Source organism: Elephantulus edwardii, unplaced genomic scaffold, assembly GCF_000299155.1.
Source record: "Elephantulus edwardii isolate Elephantulus edwardi_28Jun2011 unplaced genomic scaffold, EleEdw1.0 scaffold00127, whole genome shotgun sequence".
NCBI lineage: Eukaryota > Metazoa > Chordata > Mammalia > Macroscelidea > Macroscelididae > Elephantulus > Elephantulus edwardii.
Genome location: NW_006399877.1, coordinates 1004796 through 1011654, shown reverse-complemented (window position 1 = coordinate 1011654; position 6859 = coordinate 1004796).

Here is a 6859-nt window from a genome sequence, read left to right as displayed (position 1 = left end):
GGGATAGCAATTGACTTGTTTCAATTAGCAGATGTAGCCTTGAATGTGCTCACCTGTCTATGCCAGGAAATTTGGAGAATAGCTGTCTGGCTAACAGATTGGAAGAGATCAGTATTTGTTCCTATTCCCAAGAAAGTTGACCCAACTGAATGTGGAAACTATTGAACAGTATCAAGCAAAATACCACTGAAGGTCATTCAAAAACTGCTAGTACATAGATGGAGAACTTCCAGAAGTTCAAGCAGGATTTAGAAGAGGTTGTGGCACCAGGGATATCATTACTGATGTCAGATGGACCCTAGCTGAAAGTAAAGAATACCAGAAGAATATCCATTCATGCTTTATTGATTTTGCAAAGGCATTTAACTGTATGGATCATAACAAGATGTTGCTGACATTTAGGAAAATGGGATTCCCAGAGCACTTAATTATGCCCATGTGGAACCTATACCTGTACCAGGAGACTGTTGTGTGAACAAAGCAGGGGAACACTGCATAGTTTAAAATTAAGAAAGGAGTGTGTGATGGTTGTATTCACTCTCCATATCTATTCAGTCTGTATCCTGAGCAAATGATGTGACAAACTAGACTCTATCAAGAGGAGTGTGGTATCAGAATTGGAGGGAGATACATCAATAATCTGCATTATGCAGATGACACACCTTGCTTGCTGAAAGGGAGGAGGCCTTGAAGCACTAGTTGCAAAAGGTCAAGGAATGCAGGCTTTGGTATGGATTACATCTCTATGACAAGAAAACAAAGATTTTTACCACTGGACCAATAGGCAACGTCATGATGGATGGACAGGAAATTGAAACTGTCAATCTTGTTTCATCTTGCTTGGATCCACAGTTAACACTCTTGGTACCAGAAGTCACGAAATAAGGAGATGCACTATACTGGGAAAATCTGCAGTTAGGGATCGCTTCAAATTATGATGTCCATTCTCAGTTGGGTCACCCTTCTTTGGGATGGGAACAAATATAGATCTCTTCCAGTCAGTTGGCCAAGTGGTCATTCTCCAGATTTCTTGGCACAACTTGGTGAGCACATCCAGGGCAGCATCTGTTAGCTGAAATATGTCAACTGGTATACCATCTATTCCTGGGGCCTTATTTTTTGCTATTTCCTTCAAAGCAGCTTGAACTTTTTCCATCATCAGCATAGGCTCTTGCTCATATGTTGTTTCATGAAATTCTTCTGTGTCTGCCAATTCCTTTCAGTACAGTGACTCAGCATATTCTTTCTTCTTTTAATACTTCCTGGGTCATTTAATATTCTGCCTAAAGCATCCTTGATTATAGCAACTCGAGGTTTGAATTTGTTCTTCAGTTTCTTGAGCTTAAGAAATGCTGAGTTCAGCCCTTTTGATTTTCTGACTCTAACTCCTTGCGCATTTCATTGTAATATTTTACTTTGTCATCCCATGCTGCCTTTTGAAATCTTCTATTCAACTCTTTAGTATCTTGAATTCTTCCTTATGCTTTGGCTTCTCTGCACTCCAGTGCAATTTTCAGAGTCTCTTCTGACATCCATTTTGGTCTTCTCTTCCCAACAGGGTGTGGAAACTATAGAATAATATCATTGGTTTCACATGCAAGCAAGGTTCTACTGAAGATTATCCAAAAATGACTGGAACAACACATCAGCAGAGAACTGCCAGAAGTCCAGGCTGGGTTTAGAAGGGGTTGTGGTACTAGGGATATTGTAGCTAATGTTAGATGGATCTTAGCTTAAAGCAGGGAATACCAGAGGAATGTATATCTGTGTTTCATTGATTATGCAAAGGTGTTTGACTGTGTGGATCATAACAAACTGTGGCTGACTCAGAAGAATGGGAATCCCAGAACACTTGATCGTGCTACTGAGAAGCCTATACTTGGACCAAGAGGCAGTTGTCAGAATAGAGCAAAGAAACACTGCATGGTTCAAAATTGGGAAAGGTGTATGCCAGGGATATGTCCTGTCTCCATACCTTTTCAACCTGTATGAAGAACAGATTATCTGGGAGGCTGGGCCCTATGAGGAGAAATGTGGGGTCAAGATTGGTGGAAGATCTATCAACAATCTGCAATATGTAGATGATACAACCCTGCTTACTGAAACTGAGGAGGACCTGAAGCACTTGCTGTAGAGGGTCAAGGACCTGCAGACTCCAATATGGATTGAGGCTCACTGTCAAGAAGACAAAGATTCTCACCACTCTGGACCAACTGGCAACATCAGGATGGATGGTGAAGAGATTGAGATTGTTCACAGCTTTAGTTTGCTTGGCTCCACAGTCAACACTCTTGGCACCAGTAGCCAGGAAATTAGAAGACATATTACAATGGGAAAGTCTGCTGTTAGGGACCTCTCCAAAGTACTGAAGAGCATGGTGTCACTCTGGAGACTAAGGTGCGTCTGATACAGGCCATGGTCTTTGCAATCACTTGTTATGCATCAGAGAGTTGGACAATGACTAGGGAGGATAGAAGGAGAATTGGTGCCTTTGAGCTGTGGTGCTGGAGAAGAGTTTTGAGGGTACCATGGGCTGCTAGGAAAACAAACAGATTTATCCTGGAAAGGGTTAAACCGGGCTGCTCCATGGAGGCAAGGACTCTGAGGCTCCGTCTAACATACTTTGGACATGTTGTAAGAAGGGACCGGTCCTTGGAGAGGACATCATGCTTGGTAAGGTGGAGGGACAGCGCAGGAGGGGAAGGCCCTCTATGAGGTGGATTGATTCAGTGACTGGGGCAATTGGGATAGGTGTATCGGAGATGGTGCGATTGGCACAGGACAGAGCAGAGTTTAGGGCTGTTGTACATAAGGTCACTATGAGTCGCAAGTGACTCGACGGCACATAACAACAACAATAATGATGTCCATTTGATGACTAAGGTGCATCTGATTCAGGCCATAGTCTTTCCAATCACTTGCTATGTATCTGAGAGCTTAAAAATGAATAAGAATGGCAGAAGAAGAATTGATACCTTTGAGCTGTGGTGTTGGAGAAGAGCACTGAACATCCCTGGGATAGCCAGGAGAACAGATAAGTCTTGACGAGGCCGCAGCCAGAGTGCTCTTTGGAGGCAAGAATGATGAGGCTTCATCTCACATACTTTGGGCATGTTTCTATGAGGGGCTGTCACTTGGAGAAGGACATGATACTTGAAAGGGAGGAGAGTCAACGAAAAAGAGAAAGACCTTTGACTAGTAAGACGAGGTGAACTGATACAGTAACTGCTGAAATGGGCTTTTGTGTGTCAGGAAGTGTGAGAATGGCCCAGGATAGAACAAGTTTCAAATCTTTCATTCATAGAGTCGCTATCAGTCATATTCAACTCGATGGCACCTGACAACAACAACAATGACACTGTTGCTTTTAAAAATATTTTAAAGAGGTGGGGGGAAACCCAAGCAAAAACCCTGACACCTAAGATGGTGAATCTTTCTCTTTAGAAGATACGTGTTTTTGTAATATGTCAGAAATGACTTTAATTTCATTTTATGATCGAATCGGTCAGAAGCTGCGGAAGGCCCGCTCCTTATTTAACTTGACTCTTTAAATGAATGTTTGATGGTTTTTAGGAGCCACCTGCTCAACAAGACATAAAAAGCTCACTGCTGAGCCACGTGCCCTCTCAGGCTCTCTCCTCAAAGCTGGCTCCCACTTCCAGCATAAGCAGACTTCTCAATGGGCTCACCTCCCTGGTCTCCTTTGAATTTGCTGAACTCTGTTTAGTAATTCTTTGCTAAATTGTTGATAGTTTGATGACTTGAATCAGATGTGGTTGTTAGTTCTCCAGCAGCTGTCAGCAGGAAATATTGTCTGATTTGACCAATCCATTACTGGAGGTAGAATTCCTTTTTGTCTGAGGCTCCAGGATCATGCCAACACAGAGAAATGGCAATGCTTCAGTGTTCGCTGTGCAGGAGTTTGTGCTGGTGGGATTCGAGGGCAGCCTGGAGACCCAGGCCCTGCTCTTTGCTGTGTTCCTGGGCCTCTACCTGGTGACTGTGCTGGGGAACCTCACAATGATCGTGGTCATCACACTGGACGTCCGCCTCCACTCCCCCATGTACTTCTTCCTCAAGAACCTCTCCTTCCTAGACCTCTGCTACTCTTCTGTCATCGCCCCCAAGGCCCTGACCAACTTCTTCTCCTCAACCAAGATCATCTCCTTTGCCGGCTGTGCCTCCCAGTTTTCTCTTTGCTTTGCTCTACAATCAACAATCTTGGTACCAGCAGCCAGGAAATTAAAAGATCAATTGCATTGGAAAAGTCAGCTGTCTGAGACCTCTCCAAAGTACAAAATAGCAACAATGTCAGTCTGGAGACTAAGTTGTGCCTGATACAGGCCATGGTTTTTGCAATTGATTGCTATGCATCAGAGAGCTAGACAATGACAAGGAATGATAAAAGGAGAATTGATGCCTTTGAGCTGTGATGCTGGAGAAAAGAACTGAATAAATCATGGACTGCTAGGAGAACAAACTAGTTCATCTCGGAGAGGGTGAAGCCAGGCTGTGCCTTGGAAGCAAGGATTCTGAAGCTTTGTCTAACATAATTTTGACATGTTGCTAAGTGGGACCAAGTCCTTGGAGAGGGACATCATGCTTTGAAAGGTAGAAGAAAGTGCAGGAGAGGAAGACTCTGGATGAGGTGGATTGATTCAGTGACTAGGGTAATGGGGGTAGGAGTATCAGAGACAATAAGATTGGTACAGGATAGAGCAGGGTTTAGGGCTGTTGTTACATAGGGTTGCTATGAGTCACAGGTGACTTGATGGCACATAACAACAACAACAACACTATAATTGGAAATAGTCATTCCTTCTTCATTCTATTTAAGGGGTCCCCGGTTATCATGGGGACCTGGAAGCCACTGACTATCATTATTATAAATAGGTACAAGGGCATCAAACCAATGAACTACTTTTAGTAAGGGAGGATTAGGAATATATGCCCAGTAACTGGTATAATTTGCCGTTCCTACCTGACTCAACAAGCATAGACAAAAATAAACTTTCAGCAGATTATGGTTTCCCTGTTCTTTGTAATACTTTTCTTCCCTTCCCATGTTAATATCTTTATCTAGCCCCATGGAAGTGTCTCACCTTTCTAGTTTCCAGTAATGGCCCCATGATAATTCTTCTCCAGTGTCATCATACTCATCCATTCTGCAACTCCATCGTTATTGAAATATGGCCCCTTTTGACTCATCTTGGGGTTTAACCTTTCTGGATGGTACTCATGGCATTTCTTTGCCTATAAAAAATATAAGCAAATCCTCCACCCCAACAAATGACAAATCCATTTTTCCATCCATTAGTTAGAGGTTCTCTAAAATATATATTTTGGTTCAATTCTTTAGCTGTTTGTAATACCCAATGGCAGCTAGAGTTTCTCCTTTCTCATTGTTGTTGTTATGTGCCATCGAGTTGCCTGCAATTCATAGCAACTCTATGTACAACAGCCCTAAACCCTGCTCTATCCTGTGCCAATCTCACTGTCTCTGACACACCTACCCCCATTACCCCAGTCACTGAATCAATCCACCTCATAGATGGTCTTCCCCTCCTGTGATGTCCCTCCACGCTCCCAAGCACGACGTCCTTCTCCAAGAACTGGGCCCTCCTTGCAACATGCCCAAAGTACACAGACAAAGCTTCAGAATCCTTGCTTCCAAGGATGAGCTTGGTTTAACCCTCTCCAGGGTGAACCTGTTCATTTTCTTAGTAGTCCATGGTATATTCAATACTCTTCTCCAGCACTGCAGCTCAAAGGCATCAATTCTCCTTCTATCCTCCCTAGTCATTGTAAATAAGGCTTTTTTGTAAAATAGTTCAAGGAGATGTTTTTCATCCTATGCCATCTCCCCTCTTTGTTTTTTCAACATAATTTATAAAGTAAAATTAGCCTTTTCTATTATAGCTTGTCCTTGGGGATTCTAAAAAATGACAGTAATATGTTTAATATTTCAATTTTTGAAAAATTCTTGTGTTGTCTTAGAATTATAAGCAGAAGCATTTTTGTTGTTGTTGTTGATGATTGCCTTCCAGTCAAGCACAATTCATAGTAACCCTAGGAACAAAAGGCCTGAAGTCCTTCTATAACTATCAACATTTATTAAAGTTCATAGAGTTCACAGAGGCATGTTATTTAGGAAGTGGATGCCACTCCTGCTTCCATATTATTAGCAGGATCATTATCAGTTTTAATACTTTATGGAAGACTCATCCCATTAAAAGTTTCAATTAAATGTTGATTTACATACTCTGATTTTTCTCCTGTTAAAGCTGTGGCCCATTGAAGGCCTGAAAAAAAATATCAATAGTGGGCGACTTAGCGCGAGGGCGACGCAGCGCGAGGGCGACGCAGCGCAAGGGCGAGGCCGCCAGCCTGGGGAACGCACACCGCCACCAGCCGGGGGAACGTGCGCCGCCGCCCGCCAGACCGGGGGAATGCTGCCGCCAGACGGGGGAACGCCGCCACCAGACCGGGGAATGCCACGAGAGGGACCCAGAAGAGACCCGGGAAGAGCAGCAGCCAGCCACCTGCCGCGGAACTCCAGAGGAGCGAAGACTGTGAGACCCCAGAGGAGCGAAGACTGCCGGACACTGTGGGACCCCCCTGCAGCCCACACCTGTGTGACCCTTAGCACACAGGGTGCTGCTGCATAAACCCCCAGCAGTGCACAAGCCCCGTCCCCACCTCTTGGTGATAGTGTCCAACCCCTGCGCACCTTGTCCCCTATTCCCTTGCTTTCCTCCCCTTCCCTTCCCCCACCCCCCTTGCAGCTCCACAACCACGCATCTCAACCCCCACCACAGCCCTGTGACCTCAGGGCACCGCCTTGGATCCAGACATCACC